Source organism: Myotis lucifugus, unplaced genomic scaffold (assembly GCF_000147115.1).
Source record: "Myotis lucifugus unplaced genomic scaffold, Myoluc2.0 scaffold_818, whole genome shotgun sequence".
Taxonomy (NCBI): Eukaryota; Metazoa; Chordata; class Mammalia; order Chiroptera; family Vespertilionidae; genus Myotis; species Myotis lucifugus.
Window position 1 is genome coordinate 60,391 of NW_005871866.1, and position 25,690 is coordinate 86,080.

Below are 25,690 nucleotides of genomic sequence, written 5' to 3' on the forward strand. Positions count from 1 at the left end.
TTTCTATGCCGTACGCAAAGTGTTAAAAGCAGCAAGAGAAAGACAGTCAGTTACCTACAAGAGAGTACCCATACAATTGTCTGCTGATTTCTCAACAGAAAATATGCAGGTCAGAAGGGAGTGGTAAGAAATATTCAAAGTGATGAATAGCAAGAAGCTTTACCCAGCAAAGCTATCATTCAGAATTGAAAGTCAGATAAAGAGCTTCACAGATAAGAGAAAGCTAAAGGAGTTCATCACCACCAAACCAGTATTATATGAAATGCTGAAAGGTATCCTTTAAGAAGAGGAAGAAGAAGAAAAAGGTAAAATACAAATTATGAACAACAAATACACATCTATCAAGAGGTGAATCTAAAAATCAAGTGAATAAATAATCTGATGAACAGATAAACTGGTGAATATAATAAAATCAGGGGCATAGAAAGGGAGTGGACTGACTATTCTCAGGGGGGAAAGGGGTGTGGGGAGTGCAGGAAGAGATTGGACAAATATTGTACACCTATGGATGAGGGCAGTGGGTGGGGGGTAAGGGCAGAGGGAAGGGGGAAAACCAGGTGGAGGGGAGCTATGGGGGGAAAAAAGAGGAACAACTGTAATAATCTGAACAATAAAGATTTAATTTAAAAAAAAAAGAAATTTAATGCAAACACTCCCCGTCCACTGCACTGTTCTTCCCACCTAATACCCAATTACCTCCTCCCTGAAAAACAAATCTCAGATACATTTTCATTTTACTGCAATCACTTTATGCATCTCACTCATTCTACAGTGTCATTCAACTATACAGTGGGGCCTTGACTTACGAGTTTATATCGTTCTGAGACCGAGCTCGTTAAGGAGCTCGTTAACTCAAATTACTCTATCAACTCAATGCAAAAAATCGGCTGAGAGACAGCTGGTATCTCAAAAAACTCGTTAGTCGGGAAACTCATAAGTCAAGGCCCCACTGTATATGCATATCCCTCACTTAATTGTCAACTATGGCCCTTGTAGTGCAAGTTAATCATACAAATTGTTACTTAACCAAGAATGCAGACAGAGTGATCTCTTGTCTCTGGGCTAGGCTGTTTGTGCTCCCAGGTGACTCACGTAAAAGCTGACAGGTTCCATCCTCTCAGACCCTCTCCTGATGTACCTACTGGCCTCCCAGAGTCATTGGGCCTCTGAGAGGAAGGTCTCTGTGTGGAAGTCTGAATTGCTCCCTGGATGGTTGATGATGAGACTGAAGCTCTGCCCCACAGGAGACAGCAGGAAGGAGTGAAGCATCCATTTCAGAGCCAGTTTAGAAATCAAAACCAACAGCCATTCCCTGTTGCCCAGCGTTTCATAGGCTGATGAGGACTGCGGGGGCGGGAGGGGGGATATTTACAGCTTATCAGGCACATTTCTCTCATGTTTTTCCAACATCTAAGCACATGATTTCACTCTGGGCATCTGGAAAAACAAAGGAAATTTTTCCTAATGATTCTCTGATCCTAAAAGGCCAGGTTGGAAGTCGTTAATTCAGTTTTTATAATTCCTTGTCTTAACCTCACAGGCTTTCTACAACCCTATCCCATCGCTGACTTCACATTTTCTTCAATGTCTGATTGGGGTGGATCACTGACCTGATATCTCTGGAAAATTGCTATTCTCCTCTTCAACAGGGCAGAACAGTGCTCCTTTAGTATGCAATCCAGGGCTCCACATTCTTTGGCTTCCTGACACATTTGTCAAAATCATTAGGGATTTTATATTTATATCACATGTTAAGAGCTGTCATTTAGTACCTCGTGATGTAATCATTACCAAGGCCAGCATGGCTTGTGGAATTGGCGCGGAAGAAGGGACAGTTGAACACTCAGAGGTTCAGGAAAATAAGCCTTTATTCAATGTAGCGCTGCTGGTTCAGGGGACTCAAAGATCCAGATCCTAAACAACTTAGACAATGAGATTTTCTCCTTATATATTTCTGAGTTTCTTTGTTTCCTAACTCCCAAGCTTCTGTGGTGGACTTTCACAGCCCCTCCTGAGTCAGTTAGAATGGTTAATTTAGATTGTATCTAAATTCTATCCTGGATGGCACCAGTGACCTCCCTCTAGTTAAGCTGTTATGTCCTTGGTTTATGGCCCTTGTAAATTGAGAGTATTTAGGTAAATAGATCTTGCAAGACCAGATAATTAAGGAAGGGGCAGTGACTTGATTATGAGCTAACAGGAATGTGCATTAGGGAGACTGATTAGCTAGGTACAGAGTCAGGCTGCTAGTCTCCTGCATTCTTTCACAAATGGAGTTAATTATTGGCAAGCAAGAGTGCTTTAGAAGGCAGGTTACTGGCACAGATTCAGATTGCTAGCCCCTCCACCACCCCCCAAAAATGTCTTATGTTCCCCATCAGCTCAGTTTGTTGAGCATCATCCAGTGCACTGAGAGGACGTTGGTTTGATTCCTGTCAGGGCATATGCCCGGGGTGTGGGCTCGATCCCCAGTAGGGGGCATTCAGGAAGCAGGCAATCGGTGTTTCTCTATCGTGGATGTTTCTTTCTCTCTCTCTCTCTCTCTCTCTCTCTCTCTCTCTCTTTCTCTCTCTCTCTCAAAAAAAATCAAGGATTATTTAAGGATTCTTGAAAATATAATATATACTCCTGAAAATATCTCCTTTAATTATTTTATTAAAAACATATTTTTAAATATTCATTAATTATAAGAGATATATTTAGATATTGTTATGCCACGTGACTTGAGCTAAGCATTTTATAAGAATTGTCTGATTTTATGCTAAATTTTTGCATAATAACTTTGCTACATAGCATTTCGCAATATTAAAGCACTTGAAGACAATGGTTACACTGGATTTGATTACCAAGGATCACTATATGTCTTAGAGATGAGAACAGTTATATAACCAGAAGCATCTAACTATTATGTAGAAAGAAATGAAGGGGATAAAGAGATACAAATTTCATTCAGTACTAAAGAAAAAAGCAATTTACCATTATGGTCCTTGAACTATTAATATTTTAGTTAATTTTTTGTTATAGAAATAAATTATAATTTTGCTGTTAATATAGTTAAGGTTTTTATAGTTATACTTCACTTGTGTTTTTGATATTCACTGTATAGTTGTTTGAGTAATAAGTGTTATGGTTATTTAATGTTGAAATCATGTGTTGTTTAATTTTTGTACTTGAATTCAAATTCTTTGACATTAAATACGTGATGTTTGAAAAAAAAAAAGAATTGTCTGATTTAATTTTTAGAAAAGCTCATTCTCTATTCCCCATTGCAGGAATAGGGCTCAAATGAGTTTACTGATCTGCTCAGAGGTCAAACTGATAAGAGATGGGGTTTTAATTGGAATTCTGTCAGGATGCCTCTAGCTTTCACTGTGGGGCTGTGCTTCTCAACCAGACTGTGCCTCTGGTGTATTTGGGAATGTCTTAAGGCTGCTTGCAGCCGGGGAAAGGATATCTGTGGTACACTTACACAATGGAATACTATGCAGCTGTATAAAAGAAGGATCTCTTACTCTTTGAGCCAGCATGGAGGGACCTGGAGATTAGTATGCTAATCAAGGTAAGCCACCCAGGAGAAGGAAATATATGACATATATTATATGACAATTCCCAACACAAGTAATTATCCTGCCTCAATTGACAGCATGAAAAGGTGAGAACACCTAGTCCAGACCAGCACTTCTCCAACTTCACTGTGCATATGAGTCACCCAGGAGTCTAGTTCAAATGCAGAATATGAATTATCAGGTCCTGGTGGGCTTGAGATTCTGAGAATCACACAATCACCCGTGTGATGTTGATGCTGCAGGTTCTGGTCAGAGGACCACTCTTTGAGTAGAAGGCTGTGGTTCTCTGTTAGTGTCAGGTGCAGGTAGTTTTAGATTTTCTGAACAACAACAAAATCATAGTTGCATGTAATTTTTTAAAAATAGGGTATTCAATAATTTGAGAGTGTTATAAGTTCATTGTTCATTTACTTTATTTAAAGATTCTTGAAGAATATAATATGATATACTCCTGAAAATGCCTCCTTTAATTATTTTATGTAGGGTCCTTGAGAGATCAAATAATGTCTCCAAAACATGCTAGCATCCTAGCCCCAGAAAATTGTAATATCTCATTTTTCATAGCACAGGATGATTAAGGTAGTAAATGAGATATATTTGCTAATCAGTGGACTTTAAGATAAAATTGGCCAGATATCAATAAAAAAATTAACGAAAAGCAGAGGAGAGTGAGCAGGTGAGAAGGTATCAACCAATGAACTTGTATGCATAGGTGCATAACCCATGGACACAGACAATAGGGGGGTGGAGGCTTGGGGTGGGGGACAGGGGCAGGCTAGAAGAGGTCCATGGGGGGGAAAGGGGACATATTTAATACTTTCAATGATAAAGGTTTTAAAAAACAAATGGGAACAAATCAAACCAAAAAGCTTTGCACAGCACAAAACACAACAAAAACAAAAATACCAACAAGACAAAAAAACAACCTACTAAATGCAAGAAGATATTTGCAAATGATATAGCTGGTAAAGGGTTCGTGCAAGCTATAGAAATAACTCATACAACTCAACATAAAAAAACCAAACAATTCAGTTTAAAAATGGGCAGCTAAAGAATTCAGAGTCAAAAATCCATAAGGGGATAATGTAACAGGACAGGACAAATTCAGTTCAACTACAAGACACCTTCCATATAAAACTAATTTCATAGATATGAGATGTTAATACTAAATGAGAAGGGGGAAGGACATGTAGTAAGAATAAGACCACAGTTGTTTAATTCAGCTTAGCCAGAATGCAATGGCAGCTGTTATGCTAGTTTTTACCAATGTCTGGATATCAGATTTGGTAGCCTGCTTAAAGAAACATGTCTCTTTATACTATATTCTTTTTCAATTTTAATTGAAAGTCTAACTTACTCCAGGCTTATGAGCTAAGACTAATTTGAAAAACTGTTGTTTTGCTTAAGTTATGATGGACTGAAATTTATATCACAACTGGTGAAACTCTCAGACAACATGTAATACCCCTATTTAGGACATAAACTGCAGAGGTTTTAAGCTCGTTCTCCTTTTAAGCTCGTTCTCCTCCTCCTCCTCCTCCTCCTCCTCCTCCTTTTCTTCGTCCCCCTCCTCTTCCTCTTCCTCCTTCTTCTCCTCCTCTTCCCCCTCCTCCTCCTCATCAAGGTTTCTTAACAAACAGAGGAGTGTAAATCCTCAGGGCCTTGGAGCAGTTTGTCACCAGCTTTCAATTCCTTTGAAGTGTCAGTTTTTTCATATTAAAATATCAGAGGTTTTTGCATACAACTCCATGATATGTTCATGTTTGTTTTGACTTTTCAAAATATTTTACATTGTCAGGTAAATTATGTAACTTTTCCTTCCAGATATTTTTGTCCTTCTTTAAATGCTTCTTTTTTAAATTTCATTTTTGTTCTTGAGAATATTACAGATGGCTGCCATTTCCGAGCGGCTCCCCTCGCCCCCGTCCCTCTGCACCCAGCTTCCGCCCCACCACAAGCCTTCACCGCACTATTGCCTGAGTTCTTGGGCTATGCATATCTATAATAATAAAAGCATAATCTGCAAATCAACCAAACAGCTGAAAAGCAGAACGACCGTCTGGACTACCATGCTTATGACACACACGGGCCCCAGGCCAGCCAAGGTGGGTGCAATGTGACTCCTTCCAGTATATTCTTTATTTCAGCTATGTCATTCTTCATTTCCAACCGGTTGTTTTCATGGTTTCTAAGTCCTCCTCCATTCTGTTACGGTTTCTAAAAGCCATTATTTTCTACTCTGTTTCTGATAAACTGCTTGCCTCCATTTCATTTTGCTCTTTTTCTGGGCATTCCTCCTGCTCTTCCATTTGGAGGCTGTCTTTGTTTTCCAATGTTTGCTGTTCCTTTGTGTTTGTTTTTGGGTATTGCATAAGGCTGCTATGCCTCCCAGTCTTGGTGGGGTGTCTTCCTTGTGGAACCCAGTTTTGTAACCTGCTTTATCTTCTGAGCTGGGTACTCTAGGAATGTTTCCTGTATTGGTTCTGTGGGTCTTGATTGCATTTGTGTCTTGATTGCTGTTGTCCCATTTGTGGGTGGGCTCAGTCCTCATTCTTGCTGACTGTGAGGCTCTACCCAACAACGTCATGCCAACTGTTATACAAGTGCTTTGTGTCTGCTATTTGTGGAACTCACTGCATTTTGATGTGATGTTGTTGGATCTGGCCCATTAGTGTGTTGGACCTGGGCCTTCTGGGAGGTTTTCTACAGCAAGTCCATGTGAGTTATTGCCTTTGCCTAGTATTGACCCACCTGACTAGATCACGGTAGGGCAAAAACCCAGGTAGTCCAGAGGGTGGGGACTTGTAGCCCACAGACTTGAATAGGGGGTAGGCGGGCACTTCCTCTCCTTCCAATGCCTCAGCTATGCCTGGCTTTCTTGCAATCCCTTGCCACCATCCCAATTAGGAGGTGCTAAAAAATTAAAAACTCAGCCCTGCTTGTAACTCCAATATTTCAGACTACCCCCACTGGGAGTGGCCTCCGCCTAGGCTCTGATAGGCCAAATGTCTGAGTCCCCTGTGCCACCAGAACAGCCACATGGGCACAGATTTCAAGCCCAGAGTCATTCCTCCTTGCCTCAGGTTTCAGCAGGGCAGGGCAGTATCACCTACTCTGCAGATGGGGGAAGAAACACCTTCCCTATGCTTGAGTTGGGCAGGACTGATCTTTCCCTGGATCACACTGTCCAACCCCCATCCTTCTCACTGCCAAAAGGTCTTCTAGAGCAGCGGTTCTCAACCTGTGGGTCGCGACCCCTTTAGGGGTCGAACGACCCTTTCACAGGGGTCGCCTAAGACCATCGGAAAACACATATACAATTACATATTGTTTTTGTGATTAATCACTATGCTTTGATTATGTTCAATTTGTAACAATGAAATTGGGGGTCACCACAACATGAGGAACTGTATTAAAGGGTCGCAGCATTAGCAAGGTTGAGAACCACTGTTCTAGAGAATAAAGGGTCTCTCAGATTTACTTCTGGGTATATTGGTCAGCCCTCTCCTTCAGCCCTGAGTTCTACCATGTGGCCTCTCCAGCAGACACAGACAGGGGCAAACATCCCAGGCTAGTGTTGTAACAAAGCAATTGCTCTTTGCCTGTGATAATGCAGTCTGGGTCTCCAAGTTGGACCAAATGACCACTGATTCCTGCAGCCCAATGCTACATGGGCTCCCCTTTCCATCTCTGTTGCTCTGATTGGGGATCCCTGCACAGGGCTGAGACCCCATGCCCCCAGGGGTATGGGCTGTACTGCTGCACCTTCCCTCTGACTTCCCAGCAATGCGCTGCACAAGTTGGCTTACCCTCTCTGAGTCTCCTCCTGTACCCTCTCCTCGCTCCCCATTCACAATATTTCAACTGGTGTTTCAAGCTGAATGCTCTGCAGTTTAGCCAGAAGTCTGGACCAGTGCTGGAAGCAAGCAGATGGAGCTTCCTGCTACTCTGCAGCCATCTTGGAATCCTCAAGAAGTGACATTTGAACAAAGACCAGAAAGAGGTAAGACAAGCAAGGTGTGGATGTCTCGGGGAGGAAGGGCAGAGCAAGCAGAGGGAACAGTCCATGCAAAGGCTCTGAGATGGGAACATGTCTGAAATGTTGAGGAACAGTGAGGAGGCCTATGTGGCTGGAACAGAGTATGTGAGGACAGCAGAAGATAATGAGGGTAGGGAAGGGACAGGGCAAAGTGTTCGGGGTCATGTGAGAGGACTTGAGCTTTTGCTCTGAGTGAGGTTGGAGCCATGGAGGGTTCTTGAGTAGAGCAGGATTGGTCCCTGACATGGGTGCTCACAGGCTCCCTCCAGCTGCTGTGGTGCATGAGGGTGGAAGTGGGGGACAGGGAGGTTATTGCACTGGTCCAGGTGAGTGATCATGGGGGTTGGATGCAGAAGTCAACCAGAGTCTACATTCCTACCCTAGTGTAGTAGAGAGCATCAGGATCCCCAGATCTGCCTGTATGTATGTAATTCTGCATAATCCCACCCCACTCTAGCCTGTTTCCCCACCTGTAAAATGATTCATGGTCCTTCCTCGTTCATGTGTAGTGTGGAAAAGTCTATGGAAATGTCTGTGCTAGCTGCCATGGAGGGTCCTAATGCCCCAGGTACTCAACAGAGGCTATCAGAAATGAGGGATACAGAAAAGAACCCACACAGGGCTGACAACTCCAGTTTAGCTGAGTGCTAAATATGTCTTAATTCAACTCTAATTTTATTGTGTGCTGCATATACAGTGGGGCCTTGACTTAGGAGTTTAATTCGTTCCGTGATGGAGCTCGTAACTCAAATTACTCGTATGTCAAATCAATTTTCACCATTACAATGAATTGAAATGCCATTAATCTGATCTGGACACCCAAAAAACACCGCAGTTGTTTTGTTAAATGTTTTTAAATAAGAAAAATATATTTAAAAATAACGAATATTGTATAAAAACACAATACTGAACAATAGAATGTAGTGCAATAAACTTTTTTTATTAAGTTTAATGTACAGCATTTACCTTGGAGATCAAAAGACTTAAAGATGTGGATGGAGTTGGAGGAGAAAGGCTAAACTGAATAACTGAATAACTGAATCTTATTTGCTGACTTTTGCCCTTTTCGCCACACTTTCATCACTTTCATCTACAGGAGTTTTCGATAAAAACCTGTCCAATGAGATCTGTTCCATCCTCCCTTTCAGAATATTTCTGAAATGAGTTAGCAAGTGTCATTAAATAGCTCCATCGCACTCCCAGTTGCAATTTTTTCTGGGTGTTTCTTTTGAATAAAGTCTGAAAGTTTCTCCCACATTCCCAACATTTCCTTTATCTCACTTATAGAGATAACCTCCTCCTCCTCCCCTGTGTCATCTGTTTCCTGCAAAACCTCTGTGTGCTGCTGTATCTGTAGCTCCTTTAGCTCCTGCGTTGTCAGTTCCTCGGAGTGCTCCTCGATGAGCTCGTTGATGTCATCTTCCTTTATATCCACGCTCGCTGCCTCACCATGTCTGACAACGGAGTGAATGTCGGTCCTCTTTTTAAAATTTTCGAACCAGCCCCGACTGGCTTTAAAAGGCTCGCCCGATGCCTCGTCCATTGAAGTGCCTGGGGTCTGCTGCAGCAAATCAGCGTAAATAGCTCGTGCCTTCTCGCAGATTATAGCCTTCGTCACGGTATCTCCTGCGAGCTGCTTCTCCATTAACCACACCATTAGCAGCTTCTCCATATTTTCATGAATAGATGTCCGCTGTTTAGAAAGTATTTTAACGCCCTTGGCTGGAGTTGTAGCCTGGTATCGACTCCTTCTGCTTCAATATGGTGCAGATCGTAGAAGTGCTACGCTCATACTGTTTCGCCAAGTCGATTACACGCACACCTTGGTCATGTTTTTCGATAATTTCTTTCTTTAATTCAATGCACATCATCCGCTTCTTCTTCGCAGCACTGTCCTTCGCACTTACTTACTTCAGATCCATGGTTGAAAAAACGAAGTTTTGCAAAATAACTGCAAGCACAAATGCGAGCACAGCCGCTTAAAGTGAACGAGTGAGACACGTGATGCTGGGCTGATGTTGTGGCGTTCACTGTGACGTTCGCTGCGCCAACTAGCGGTGGGGTATCTGAAGCTGGCTCATAACCAGAATTTTAGCTCGCAACTCAAAGCAAAAAATCGGCCAAGAGACGGCTCGTATCTCGAAAAACTCGTTAGTCGGGACACTCGTAAGTCAAGGCCCCACTGTCCAGCCTTATATTCCACTTCACACACACACACACACACACACACACACACACACACACACACTCAGGTTCAGCTACACAGGCCTTGTTGCTCTTCCACCAGGCACTCCCATGCCTCAATGCCTTTGCACAGGATTTTCCCTCTGCCTGGAATATTCTTCCCCAGATATCTTCACTAGAGGCCTGGTGCACAAAATTCATGCACAGGGGCCCGGGGCGGGGGGTCACCTCAGCCCAACCTGCACCCTCTCCAATCTGGAAGCCCTCAGACATCTCTCTCACAATCCTGGAATGCTGGCTCCTAATCACTCACCTGCCTGCCAGCCAGATCACCCCTAACTGCCCCCCTGCCTGGCTGGTCGCTGCCAAATGCCCCCTTGCTGGCCTGGTCACCCCCAACTGCCCCTCACCCACTGTCCTGGTTGCTCCCAACTGTCCCCCATGTGGGCCTGGTTGCCCCTCATGGCCCCCCCGTTGGCCTGGTCTCCCCACACAGCCTGCTGTTCAGTCGTTTGGTCATCCCTAACTAACACCCCTGCTGGCCTGATCGCCCCACACACCCTGCTGTTCAGTCATTTGGTTGTTCCTCACTAACCACCTTGCCAACCTGGTCGTATGGGGCCATCTTGTGAGGGCGTGAGGGTTAATTTGCATATTACCTCTTTATTATATAGGCTAGTTCTTGCCTCCTCACTTACTTCAGCTCTTTCCTCAAATATCACTTTCTGGAAATGGCCTTCCCCACCATCCTAATTAATTTGGCAACCCCACCCAAACCAGCATCCTCCTACCCCTTCATTAACCTGCTTAATATTCCCATTCCTGACATTCTCCACAACATTGTAATGTATGACATTCATGATCTTCCACATGGGAATGTCAGCCCCATGGGGTAGAGACTTTGCTCTGGCTTGTTCCCACATGCACCCCCAGAGCCTAGAACTGTGCCTGGGATGCAGCATTTGTTGAGTGAATATGTGACTGACAGATCTGTAAAAGGAGAAGAGTAATGCCTATTCATCTCAAACAGTGGAAAGATGAACTAAGGAGCAACCTGTGAGGCACAAAGGAGAAGCTGTGACAGCAGGGATGCCCAGGGTGGGGCTGGGGGACAGTGCCATCACCCACTCGGGACTTTTAAAACTTGGGATGAGATTCACAATGAGGTGAAATTTACCATTTAAAAGTGAATAATTCAGTGCTATTCAGCACATTTACGTCTGGGTGACCTCCACCTCTATCAGCACTTCATTCATTTTGGTGGCTGAATACTATTCCATTGTGTGGATGGATCGCATTTTGTTCATCCATTCATGTGTCAATGGATCCTGATTTGTTTCCAACTTTTGGCGACTAGGAATCTCACTGCAATGAACATGGGTGTACAAGAATTTGTTGGAGTCCTTGCTCTCAGTTATTTTAGGTATTTACCTAAGAGTTGAGTTTCTAGGTCATAGGGGAACTCTGTTTAACTTTTTAAGGAAGTGCCAAAATGTTATATACAACTGGTGAAGCGAGACCCCAAATCTGATAGAATGCTGGGGATGGGTTTACACTTAATGAAGCCCCTGGCTCTCAGAATACATCATTTCTTTCTGAGACTGGTCATGACCATCAGCACCATTGCCCAAGACCCCAAAAACCTGTGATAGAGGGAGGGGGGTGTCCATCTGGAGAAACTGAGGCACAAAGAGAGGTTGACTTGGACACTCAGCCTAAACCCCTTCCTTTTCCACCCTGGCCCACATTCTGGGACACCCTTTAGGGTCCCTGGGAGGCAGGAGCTTATTGTCACTGAGCACTCTCAGCTCCCAGCCCGCCACTCCCAGGAGCCCTTGCAGAATGGGGAAGAGGCTGTGAGCTTGAGAAAGAGACCAAAACAGCACTGAGTGTTATCAGCTCCGTACTGCACAGCTTCCTGTTGGACACTGTCAGTTCCTCCACTGCCCACCACCTCCCCCTACCCCCCTAGCTGATCCCCTTCCCCACTGGGGCCAACCCCAATCTGGGCACCTCTTTCCATCTCTCTTTCCTATTCTTCCTCTAACCCAGCGGTTCTCAACCCTTGGGTCAGGACCCCTTTGGGGGTCGAACAACCCTTACACAGGGGTCGCCTAAATACATCCTGCATATCAGATATTTACATTAAGATTCATAACAGTGGCAAAATTACAGTTATGAAGTAGCAACGAAAATAATTTTATGGTTGGGGGTCACCACAACATGAGGAACTGTATTAAAGGGTCATGGCATTAGGAAGGTTGAGAACCACTGCTCTAACCACTTCTCATTAGAGACTTAAAACATTTTAAAGGTTCCAAAAAAAAGATTTACAGGGTTTCAGGTTCAGAGAATCATTTTCCCATGACCAGCCCGAGCCATTTTGGCTCAGTGGATAGAGTGTCATCCTATGGACTGAAGGGTCCCAGGTCCGATTTCAGTCAAGGGCACATGCCCAGATTGCGGGCTTGATCCCCAGAGTGGGGCATGCAAGAGGTAGCCGATAAATGCTTCTATCTCTCTCTCCATTTCCCTTGCTCTCTGAAATCAATAAAAATATTTTTAAAAAAGAAAAAATATATTTAAAAAATTTTCCCATAACCAACTTTAGTTTACTTTATCTATCTATTTATTTATTTATTTATTTATTTATTTATTTATTTTTAATCGTATAAGGACCTTCCTTCATTCCCCCACCAAGAACTGGGACATGACCCTGCTCTCTCCCTCCACCACCTCAAATTTTGTTTCCTATTCTCTCATTCATTTTTTTGTTTGTTTTCTTGTACATCTGTATGCCAAAACCTTGTTTCATTTTCTCTGTGTCTGAGCTTTATGACAAAGGTGAATTTTGTATGGGGCTCTGGGAACTTCATTTTGCTCAAGATTCTACTACAACCAAATCATTAGGTCATACCTTTTCAATATATTTTAATTTATTTGTAAACTGTACCTCAGTAAAGCTGAAAAAGTAAAATTCTCCTACAAAATCCATCAAGCAAATTAATCTTTGTACATCACTCAGTGATTAGAATCGAGAAAAGAGTATGTTGTTAAGACTCAGCTATCTCATTGCATTTCCCTGTGGTTCTTTCTCACAGTTGTGTAATATTCTAATCCAATCTATCCAGTGGCTGAGGAAGCATTAAGGTTCCATTAAAGTCTTAATGGCCATCATGTTCCTGGGCTGCCTTAAAGATCATTGGTACGCCCAGATGATGGGGCTCAGTGATTGAGCATCAACCTATGAACCAGGAGGTCACAGTTTGATTCCTGGTCCGGATACATGCCCGGGTTGCTAGCTTGGTCCCCTGTATGGGGCATGCAGGAGGCAGCGATCAATGATTCTCTCCTATCATTGATGTTTCTATCTCTCTGTCTCTCTGTCCCTCTCCCTTCCTCTCTGAAATCTATAAAATTTCCTAGAATCAGAGGACACTCCGGGGTGACAGTTCAACCCCTATTTTCCTACCACAGTAGGGGCTTGGGGTGAAGGAAACAGAAACATGTCCCCCCCTAAAGCATCACAGCCTCTTGCTTCTCTTCTCATCACTTTGGGCTCCGCCACCTGATCTCCATCTATGTCCACATTCAAGCAGACATACTCCTCACCCTCTGCCCTGAGATTCCCCAAGTCCCAATCCCAGAAACTCAGAAGCCTGGGCAAGTCTTGGGGACTCAGTCAGGAGGCAAACATGTGATCCCCCCACCCACACTCTGCCTCAGGCCAAGGCCCCAAATAGCTCAGCTTCTATACAGGGTGTCCCAAATAATATCTACACAATTGAACAGCTGACAGCTTAATTTTGAAAATGTATTTTCTTGAACACTGCCTTTATAATTATTCAAAGTGAGTGTATACATTTTTGGGGGGACACCCTATATTTAGGAGTTCCCTCAGTAGTGCCAGGGAACTATAAACATGGTCAGCTCAGTGCTGCCTCCCAACTCCCTGGGCTGGGCTGGGCTGGTGGGGGTCAGGACTCAGGAGGACGGCAGCTGGGGCTGGGCAGGGTCTGACCAGGAGTATGTGGTCAAGAGGACTCTGACAGCCTGGCCTGGGGGGAACTCAGGTGTCCAGCCTGCAGGAGGAGACAAAAGGTCCATTGACCCGCCTGACCCTGGGTCTGGGGTCAGAGCTGGCCAGCAGCCCCAACCCTCTTTCCTCACTCTCTGGTGCTTCCTGTTTGGGGACAGCTGTCTGGCCTCACGATAGCTGTGTCGCCATCTAGAGGCTTCCTCTTATGTTCCCCTCCATCCGGAGACCCCAACTGACCCTCGCCTCACCTGGGGCTTGGAAGGGTGCTGGACGTGGGCTGGTGGCACAGGAAGGGGCCAGGACATTGAGGCCCCCTCATCTTCCACACAATGGAGGGCATTGCAGAGAGGACAGTCATCCTAACAGCCACGGCTGGGGTTGGTCATCTGGGCAGTTGACCAGGAACCTACAGTTTCACTCTCCTCAGGGAACAACTGTCCATTCCCTGCAGATCACTCCGCTGGGGGAGGGATCGGGCAAAGGGGGAGAGAGGCACCTGCGCAGTGAAGTCCGGTGAAGAGGGAAGGTGGTCGCCTGTCAGTCTAGCCTGGGGAACAATGGATTGGCTAGCAGGGGTGGGGACGTCGGGCCCTCAAATTCATTTGGTCTGGCCCTGCCAAGGCATTAGGGGTGAGGGAATTAAATGTTTGACCAAATATTGCAGGCTAATTTTTAAGTTGCTAATTTTGTATGGCCTGTGAATGATGTTATAAATATCCAAATGGCCCTTAGCAGGTAAAGGTTCTCACCCCTGGGCCAGGGGATGGAAACACACACAATGTGAGAAGGTTCAAATCCCCAGAGTCCTCTCTCTCTTCTTCTTGTGCTCCCTCTGGGTCTGTGCCCCACACTCACCCCTGCTTTCCAGTGCTCACCTCCATAGCCATGGATTTTAATAGGGAACAGAAGTTCTGGGCAATGACCTTAATTCTGGGCCTGCTGCAGACAAGCTTGGACTTCTTCCTTGACAGATGGACAGAGATGGGACCTTGGAGGGGAACCCGCTTAAGTTTTCATCATCAATAAAGCTTTCCGTGAAACCCCATCTCCTCCTGGGGCTTCAGCAAATCTTTTCCTTGCAGCACCCCATGAACTCCACTTCCACTGATAACAATGGGATAGTCTGAAATAAATCTCAAACTAAAAACTAGTCATGGAAAGTAGTCAAGTCTTAGACTTGTATCTTCCCTGACAAAGGCCAATCTTTACCTTAACTGAGCTTGTCTATTGTCTTTTTGCATCTACATAACATATCTTTGCAATGACAGGGTAGTTTTCTTTTTTCCAGACCCTCCAGGCACGATCTCTTGTTGTATCTCAAATTAGAGAGTTAGATACCAGACGCCTTAACAAGCCAATTAATTAGAAGTCGTTTATTGTGTGCAGGTTCAGAGCAGAATACATCTGTCAAATTCTGAATACCCAAAGGAGGAAGCATTTTCGTTTTATATTCTTTTAGGTCCTTGTGTAAGTTATTTTTACAGGCAATTTGTAACCTTGAGTACATATCATATCTAACAAACACCTGTAACCTTGAGTACATATCATATTTATACAGACACCTGTAACCTTGAGTATCATATCTATACTGGCCTGGCATCAAAATCAGCATATCAGTTAGATGGCTAGCTTGCAAGGTCTGACAATTAAGTTTTTCTTTTCGATTCAAGAAAAAAACAAAGTTATTTTACAGTCTAAAAATAACAGAGTTGACCTACAGAATAACAGACTGTCTAAGAATAACGGAGTAGTGCAAATGGCAGTTTTAAACAGCAGTTTTCCAAAGGAGGGATTACTATGCTGCACTCCCACCTGGACAAGAGACCACAGAACCCCTCACTGCTATTGTTACCATGTTACTTGTGAACTCTTACCTCTCCCGTACCCGCCTGTGTAAAGGAGTCTGTGTCTGTTCCTTTTACTTTTTATCCAATCCCAGAGATTTCTGGGCCTGCCTCCCTGATCTACCACTAGCAGATTTCTTGTAACCCCCTTAGGCCTCTTCCTTTGATTGTAATGTATAAAATAATGTGCAAAACTGCCATTCTTGGGAGAATTTTCCCAATCTGTTGTGATTTTGCTTCTAGGCAGTTGCTGTCAGTTTGGCTCAAATAAACTCATAAAAATTCTCTACAGGTTTGAATGTTTCGTTGGTTGACAGAGGGGAACAGAGTGTGGGGACAGGAGCCAGGGTACCAACGTGGGAGATGATGGGGCTAGACCAGGGTGGGGGCAAATGAGAAGTGAGAGGATTTGGGGTGTAGTGAAGTCAAAGCCATCAGGCTCTCTGATAGGCCAGGTTATAGTGGTGGCGGGATGTTCCTCTTCAGGCCTCCCCCAAGCTTGCAGCAACATCTCAATGCATTTCCCAGTATGTTACCCAGTTCTTCCTCACCCTGCTGCGTGAGGCCAGTGGCAGGCATTTTATTCCCATTCATCAGACAGGAAGACTGAGTTCCAGACAGCTTAGGGCTCAAGGCACATCCCAGGGGAGCTGAAGGCAAGCAATAGATGATTCTGTGAACTGTGTGGAGATAACGCCCTGGGGCAGTGGCTCCTCCACCCCCACTCACACACTGTATAAGGGCCAGGAGGCCTCAGAAGGATGCCCAGCTGCCCAGCCTGATGACACGGAACCACCCTGCCCAGACCATGGGAGCTCCTCGCCTCAGCGCCTTTCACATCTTACAGGGTGAGAATCTGGGGGCCCCTATGGGAGGAGCAAGAGAACCCCTGGTAGCACCCCTTTGGTGCCTCCATTTTCCAGTCCCCCTACACTACCCCCACCCATGGAGAAATAGGAGGGACCGCTGGCAGCTCTGGGGCCTGACATGGAGGGAGCCACATGCTTTGGTGGGAGCCATGGCACATGGGAGAGCAGCTGGCAATGCCTGGATACCTTCATGCCTAGGCAGGAACCCCCCGGGTGCTCTAAGGGTCTGTTCCCCACCCCAAGAGGGATCTCCAAGCTCCTTCCAGATCCACTTTGGAAGCTGCTCCCTAAGAAGGGAAACTGAAGCAGGTGGAAGAGAGGGGGCAAATGAGTGCTCTGACCCCCTAGGAAGTCACTCGTAACAGCAGAGAGAGGGATAGGGAGCTAAGGGGGATCCTTCCACAGTAGGGTGACCCCCACACTTCTCCCATTGTGTGGCAGGGGAAGCCCAGAGACCCCCCTCATTTGCTCCCCCAGACCCAGCTGGGACTAGGCTGTGCGTTGAAGGCCTTTGCTGCTGTGGGTTGAACCTGAGCTCTGCTGTGACTTCCCCTTTGCCTCCTTTCCCACGCACCCAGAGTAGCTCTAACCATTGTCAGTTATCAGATTATCAGGGCAGCTGCTTGCCTGGGCAATCAGGCAACACAGAGAGTTAAAAAAATGACATTTTGGGTGCCAATCAGAACTTCCCCAGGCCACAGAGATAGGGCTCCCTGTGCTGGCCCAGGGTTCGAGGCGAGAGCTGTTTTCTATAGCTTTATGAAGGTCAGGTGTAATTGACATAGCATGTAATTTGCCTGTTGCATGGTTACAATTAGATGATTTTCAGTAAATTTGCCGAGTCCGTGTGGAGCACAGCTGAAGGCGGCGATGTGTCAGGGGCCAAGTCACAGAGCCCCTGATCCTCACTTTCCACGTCTGTGAAATGGGGCAGAGCAAAGCTGGTCTCCACTTTACAGGCTTGTGTTAAGGGTTGAGTCCTGGTTCACAGTGAGAATTAAGTAACATTATTGTTGTTGTTGTTATTAATGTTACTACTATTACTATTTCACTGGGGATGGGCTGCAGGAGGGGGATCCTTAGCAGGAGGGGTAAGGAGACAATGACTGCCCCACCCCTGCCACAGGGGCCCAGGCAGGAATCTGACTGCCCAGGGCTCAGCTAGGGGAATGCAAACCAGATGGGACTGGGAGCAGTGGCCAGCCACCCCTCTCCAGGCTCCTGTTTGGGTGGCTGCCTGGGCCCAAGGTGGAGGTCTGGCCCAGCAGCCTCTGTGGTGTGGCAGGAAAGTCCAGCTCAGCACAGAGAACCCCCTCCCTGCAGGGTCTGGGGAACTTGACCCCTCACTTCCATCTTCCCCAGCCCCCTCTTCACCAGTGTCTCCATAAGCCTTTTCTGGGCTCTGAGCCTCAGTGTGTCCATCTGCAGAGTGGGCATAAACAGAGCCTCTGTCTCATAGGGCAGTTGTGAGCATGGACGGTGCTACTGGGGCTTTGGGAGATGGGAACAAATTGGCCCAGGACCCACCCTGCCAGGGAAGGTCACTTTGTGGTCTGTCCTACAAGAGGAAATGGGTTTCCACCAAAGGGAGAACTAACCAAACCCTGTGGCCAGAGAGGAGGAAGACAGGAGTTTTAGCCTGTTCACCGCATCTGCGAGGGCCTCGGGGAGGGTGTGGGGGTCTTTGCCCTCTGCTGGCCTGAGGGTAACAAGTTTGGGCATTGGGACTGAGTGCTCAGGGGGCCCTCCAGTCTGCACCCTCCACAGCTCCTCAAGTTGTGCTCACAATGACCAACCCCAAAATTCCCCTATGAGCCCCTCCATGGGGGACTGGGAGCCATGAGTTATCTCTTCATTTGGCGCAGGAAATGACTCGCTCCTGCCTGCCTCACTAGCCCCCACCCCTCTACCCACTCCCCTCATCTGGTCTCCCTGGATTATCTGGGTCTGGGCTGCCTCCTCAGCATCTCTAGATCTGCAGGGACTGGATGGATCCCTCAAGCCCTCCCCACACCCCACCTGCTGCCCAGGCACCGCACTCACTCCCACCCTCCCTTTCCTTCTGTTTCTCTATCTGGCTCTCTATCTCTCCATGTCTCTCCATCTAATCTCTGGCACTTGTCTCTCCCTTTCTAGGACTCCCTTATTTCTTTGTCCATCTCTCCAGATCACTGTCTTCTTAACTCTGCCTCTCTGTTTCTCTTGCCATTTCTCTGTCTTCTCTCTCTCTCTCTCTCTCTCTCTCTCTCTCTCTCTCTCCTCTTCATTTTGCCTGCATCTCTTTCTCCCTCTTTCTCCTCTAAGTCTCTAGTTCTCTCTCTCTCTCTCTCTCTCTCTCTCTCTCTCTCTCTCTCTCTCTCCTCATAATTTTCTCTCCATCTCTGTGCCCTTGTCTGTCTCTCTGGTGAATGGCAAGGAAGTCCTCATCTGTAGACCTCCTGCTGACTTAAGGAGAACCCCCAGGACATGCCTTCAGATGAGGTGCCCTGAGCAGCACGAAGAGCAGGATTGGGGGGCCCGTGGAGCACCCCCCGAACATGAGCCCCCAGCATCTTCCTGTGTGCAGGGAGCCAGGGTGTGAAATGTCACCACTGGGTCCCAAGCTGGTCGTTGTGGTGGACAGATGTGGGTGCAGTGTGCTTGCACCTGTATCCCTGAGGAAGAGGTGTGGGGCAGAACACCTTAGATTTGGGAGATCTGAGAGGACACCTGGCCCAACCCCTTCATTTTTACATAAAGAAATGACAGCAGTAAGCACTTTGACACACCAGGCAGTACTTGTCTGCTTAACTCTCACACTCTAGGAAATGGGCCCCCTCTTCATCCCCATTCTACAGAAGGGGAAACTGAGGGACTGAGGCACCTGACCAAGGTCTGGGAGTAGAACCAAGGCCAATTGGCTCCAGTATGTTTCCTGAACTGCTGCTCACAGGTCAGCAGAAGCCAAGACCCCTGCTAGGCTCGTGCCCCTCCCCATCCTTCAGTTCCTGAAAGCCACCTTCAGGCGATGGGTGCAGACCCTCTGGCCATGGGCATTGGAGGCCAGCGAGGTGCCACCTGCCCACTCTCTCCTTGAGTAATGGACAGGGCCCGAGCCTGGGCGGGGTGAGCCACCCCTTCCCTCAGATGTGTCACCCTCAGGCCTCCCTTCCCCGTTCTGTGTCCCCCCTGACCCTCCATCTCTCTGTTCCAGCGCTGTGTGTCTTGCTGATTCTGTTGGAAGATGGACCCCAGAACACCAGGGGTGAGTCTGCTGGGAGTAACTCAGTCCCCAGCCAGAGTCCCAACCCCCACCTGCACCTCTCAGCCCAGGCAGGAGAAAGGCCTGTTGCAGAGGAAGCTCAGTGATGCCCCTCCCAAAAGCCCTCCCCAGCCTCTGGCTCAGCCCTCATCTTCTGACCATGGTCTCCATCCCACAGCCTCTGCCTGTCCCCAGCAGTGCCCTCCAGATTCCTCATGTGTCAATGGCACTGCCTGTTACTGTGATCCAGGATTCCAAACTCCATTTGGAAAGAAGAAAGTCAACCACGGGGAGATTTGTGAAGGTACAGAGGCTTGGGGTGGTGGAGGGGTACATGGAGACAGGATGGTAGTTGGTGGCCTCAGCCTTGTTCTCAGATCGTCATGAAGGACAGAGAAAAGAGAAAGAAAAAGATATGAAGGTGGAAAATGAGAAGTGAATAAACATGGCTTCGTAGAGAGGGAGGAGCTGGGTTTCCAGAATCCTGGAACTGGCTGGACAAGACGCCTTAGATTTGGGAGATCTGAGAGGACACCTGGCCCAACCCCTTCATTTTTACATAAAGAAATGACGGCAGTAAGCACTTTGAAACACCAGGCAGTACTAGTCGGCTTAACTCTCACACTCTAGGAAATGGGTCTCCTCTTCATCCCCATTCTACAGAAGGGGAAACTGAGGAATTGAGGCAAGCTAGACAAGACGCCTTAATGAGCCAATTAGTTAGGAGTCATCTTTATTGTGCACAGGTTCAGAGCAGATAACCTCTGTCAAATTCTGAACACCCAAGAGAGGAAGCATTCTCTTTTTATATTTTCTCAGGTCCTCGTGTAAGTTATTTTTGCAGACAGCTTGTGACCTTGAGTATATCTCATATCTAGCAAACACCTGTCATATCTATACAGACACCTGTAATCCTGGGTACATATCTATACCATACCTGGCATCAGTATCAGCGTATCAGTCCCTTATGTTAGATGGCTAACTTATAAGGTTAGACAATTAAGTTTATCTTTTCTATTATTCAAACTAAAATAGTTATTTTTACAGAATAAGAGACTATCTAAAAATAACATAGTTGACTTATAGAGCAAGGGACTATCTAAAAATAGCAGAAAATTTCAAACAGCAGTTTTTCCAAAGGAGGGATCATTACTATGCTTCAGAACCTATGCCTCAGTTTACCCTTCCAGGACTGGGGAGTGGGATACTGAACTTCCACCCACCCATCACTTTAGCACCTCCTCCTGTATCCAAATCCAGGTGACAGACAGAAAGCTGAGCAGGGCAGGGCTGATTTAGTAGGTTTCAAGAATGGCTTGCTCCAGCCACATCAGTGCTGCCTGAGAGTCTGAATATTTCCTAAAAGACACTGATTGAGCATCAGGCTTCATGCTAGGTATGGAACCAGGCTCTCTGACCCTTTACCCTATTTTATTCCAGACACTGACGAATGTAAACGACGGGTCATAGAGACCTGTGGAAAAGATGCACGCTGCCATAACACGAAGGGGAGCTACTACTGCACATGCAGACCAGGATATAGGCCTGGTTCTGGGGCAACAAAGTTTAATAATGCAAGTGAGAACACATGTCAAGGTAAGAATGACCTGCATCTTCCATCTCCCCGTCTATGAGGTTTGGAGTCACCAGATCCATTCCTGCAGCATACACGGTGCCAGACCCTGGATATAGGTGCAGCCCCAGGTCTGAGTGGGACAAGTGTGCCTGTGCCTATCCCACTAAAACAGAGAGGTGGGGTGGCCTTTGAGCCAGGATCCAGGTCCTGGTTTTGTACTTTGACAGCTGGGTATGCAACACCAGCCAGGACACTTATTCAGAAACTAGAGGCCCAGTGCATGAATTCGTGCACCAGTGGAGTACCTCGGCCCCTAGCCTGTGGGATTGTGCCAAAACCGCCTCTCCAATATCCCTGACGGGTCCCGGATTATGAGAGGGTGCAGGCCAGACCGAGGGACCCCACCAGTGCACTATTGGGTTCGGGGAGGACACAGGAGTTTGGCCAGCTGGGAAGGGAACAAGGGAGGGCTCCAGGGCGTGTCCAGCCCATCTTCCTCAGTCTCGATCAGCCAGACCACAAGAGCAAGCTAACCTACCAGTTGGAGCATCTGACCCCTGGTGGTCAGTGCACATCATTGCAAGCAGTTAAGGGGCCTTAGCATATCCTTAGCATATCATTAGCATATTATGCTTTGATTGGTTGAACAGCCTACTGGTCGACCGGACACTTAGCATATTAGGCTTTTATTATATAGAATTACTGGTAATGGTGAGATGTGATAATATTACTGTGATTGTGTGTGTGTGTGTGTGTGTGTGTGTGTGTGTGTTTTAAAAGAGCACCTAACTTTTACAGATAAAACCAAAAGTAGCTGTGTCTTTTGTTAACTGTATGACCTTGGACATGTTCTTTACCACTCTGTGCCTCAGTTTACCCATCTGTAAAAGGGAGTGACAATGGTGCTTACCTCCCAAAAATGCTGGGAAAGTATATGTGATCATAGAGCACAACATGGTGGTTTTTAGACTATACTCATTCTTTCTCTTTACTTTTTATCTTTATTGCTGAAAGTATTAACATAAGTCCTATTTTTTCGTCATTAACCTCTACCAGCCTGCCCCTGCCTTGCCCCCTCAGGTTCTCACCACCTCATGGTCTGTGTCCACGGGTTATGCATAAGTTCATTGGTTGATCTCTTCCCACCCACCCTCCCCTGCCTTCCTTCTGAGGTTCAACAGTCCATTCCATGCTTCTATGTCTCTGAGTCTATTTTTGTTCATTAGCTTTTTTACTTTTGTTTCTCTGACTGGCTTATTTCCCTTAGCACAATACTTTCCAGGTCAATCCATGCTGCTGCAAATGGTAAGAGTTCTTTTTTTCATACAGCCATGTAGCATTCCATTGTGTAAATCAAGCATGTCAAACTCAAAGGCTAACAGCGGCCAAATAAATGAGACAATGCAGCCTGAAGGCCACAAATTGGACAAGATTGGTGTTAATGTACCTAAGTTTTTTTATCCACTCATCTGTTGATGGGCACTTTAGCTGTTTTCAAATCTTAATTATTATAAATTACATTGCTATGAACATAAGATTGCATATATTCTTTCTGATGTGTGTTTTGATTTTCTTAGAATATTTTCCTAGAAGTGGGATCACTGGGTCAAATGGGAGTTCCATTTTTGATTTTTTGAGGAAGCTCCATGCTGTTTTCCATAATGGCTGCAGCAGTCTGCATTCCCCTGAGCAGTGTACTAGGGCTCCCTTTTTCCCTCATCCTCACCAACACTTGGCATTTGTTGATTTGTTGATAATAGCCATTCTGCCAGGTGTGAGGTGATATCTCATTGTCATTTTGATTAGCATCTCTCTGATGATTAGTGATTTTAAGCATTTTCCATATGTCCTTTGGGTTTCTGTATGTCCACTTTGGAGAAGTATCTATTTAGGTCCTTGCCCAAATTAATTGAATTGTTTATCTTCCTTTGTTAAGTTGTATGAGTTCTCTATATATTTTGCATATTAACAACTTATCAGCTGTGTCATTGGCAAATGTGTTCTCCCATGCAGTGGGCTCTCTTGTTGTTTTGTTGATGGTTTCTTTTGCTCTGCAGAAGCTTTGTATTTTGATATAGTCCCATTTGTTTATTTTCTCCTTATTTTCCATTGTCCTAGGAGATGTATTGGCAAACATATTGCTACAAGAGATATCTGAGATTTGGGTGCCTATAGTTTCTTCTAGGATTTTTATGGTTTCACATCTTGCATTTAAGTATTTTATCCATTTTTACTTTATTCTTGTGTATGGTGTAAGTTGGTGGTCTAGTTTCTTTTATTGCAAGTACCTGTCCAATTTTCCCAACACTATTTATTTTTTTAAAATATATTTTTATTGATTTCAGAGAGGAAGGAAGAGGGAGAGAGAGAGAGAAACATCCATGATGAGAGAGAATCATGGATTGCCTGCTTCCTTCAAGTCTCCCACTGGGGATTGAGCCCACAACCCAGGTATGTGCTCTTGATCAGAATCAAACCTGGGACTTTTCAATTTGCAGGCCAATGCTCTATCCACTGAACCAAACTGGTTAGGGCCCAACACTATGAAAGAGACAGTTTTTCTCCATTGTATTTTCTTACCTCCTCTGTCTAATATTAATTGAGCATAATGGCTTGGGTTGACTTCTGGTTTCTCTGTCTGTTCCATTGATCTATATGCCTGTTCTTGTGCCAGGAACAGGCTGTTTTGAGTATGGTGGCTTTGTAGTATAACCTGATATCTGGTCTTGTGATCCCTCCAACATTGTTCTTTTTTCTCAAGATTGCTGCAGCTATTTTGGGTCTTTTTTGGTTCCATATAAATTTTTGGAGTGTTTGTCCTAGGTCTGTGAAATATGCTGTTGGTATTTTAATAGGCATTGCATTGAATCTATAGATTGCCTTGGGTAGTATGGACATTTTAATGATGTTGATTCTACCAATCCATGAACATGGTATATTCTTCCACTTGTTTGTTTACATCTTTCTCTAGCTCTTTTTTCAACATCCTGTACTTTTCTGAGTATAGGTCTTTCACCTCCTTGGTTACATTTATTTCTAAGTATCTTAATGCTTTTGTTGCTGTAGTAAATGGGTTTATTTTTTTAGTTTCTTTTTATCAGAGTTCATTATTAGTGTATAAAAATGCCATGGATTTTGGGATGTTAATTTTGCATTCTGCTACATTTTTTAATTCATTTATTAGATCTAGTAGCTTTTTTGGTGGAGGCTTTAGGGTTTTCTATGTACAGTATTTTGTCATCTGTGAATAATCAGAGTTTTGCTACCTCCTTTACAAGTTGGCTGCCTTGTATTTCTTCTTCTTTTCTGATCACTATGGTTAGGACTTCCAGTATTATTTTGAATTAGAGTGGTGAAAGCAGTCATCCCTGTCTTATTCCTATTCTTAGGGGAAATGCTTTTAGTTGTGGCCCCTTGAATATGATGTTGGCTGTAAGTTTGTCATACATGACTTTTGTTATCCTGAGGTATGATCCCTCTATTCCCACATTGCTGAAAGTTTTTATCAAAAAAGGGTGTTGCCGAAACTGGTTTGGCTCAGTGGATAGAGCATTGGCCTGGGGACTGAAGGGTCCCGGGTTCGATTCTGGTCAAGGGCATGTGCTTGGGTTGCGGGCACATCCCTAGTGGGAGATGTGCAGGAGGCGGCTGATTGATGTTTCTCTCTCATCGATGTTTCTAACTCTCTATCTCTCTCCTTTCCTCTCTGTAAAAAATCAATAAAATATATTTTTTAAAAAAAGGGTGTTGTATTTTGTCAAATGCTTTTCTGCATCAATTGATATAATCATGTGATTTTTGTCTTGCAATCTGTTTATGTGCTGCATGACATTTATATATCTGTGAATACTGTACTGGCCTTGCATTACTGGAATAAATTCTACTGGGTCATGGTGTATTATCTTTTTAATGTATTGCTGAATCTGATACGCAAAAATTTTGTTGAGGATTTTAGCCTCTATGTTCATCAGTAACATTAGCCTGTAATTCTCTTTGTAGTGTCTTTATCTGGTTTTGGTATTAGGATAATGTTAGCCTCATCAAAAGAGCTTAGAAATGTTCCTTCCTCTTGGATTTTTTGGAATAGTTTGAGGAGTATAGGTGTTATTTCTGCTTTGAACATTGGGAAAACTCCCCTGTGAAACTGTTTCGACCAGCACGTTTGTTTGCTGAAAATTTTTATTGTTATTATTATTTTTGCTTCAATTTCAGCAGTAGTTATCGGCCTATTAAAAATACAACCTTCCTGCCCTAACCGATTTGGCTCAGTGGATAGACCGTCAGCCTGTGGACTGAAAGGTCCCAGGTTCAATTCCGGCCAAGGGCATGTAC

The 25,690-nt window shown here is 45.2% G+C and overlaps 1 pseudogene; it reads left to right on the forward strand.

The window, feature by feature from the left end:
• The first annotated feature begins 21,171 nt into the window (after positions 1–21,171).
• The window catches only part of LOC102433954, a 30,104-nt pseudogene continuing 25,585 nt past the window's right edge, over positions 21,172–25,690 (forward strand).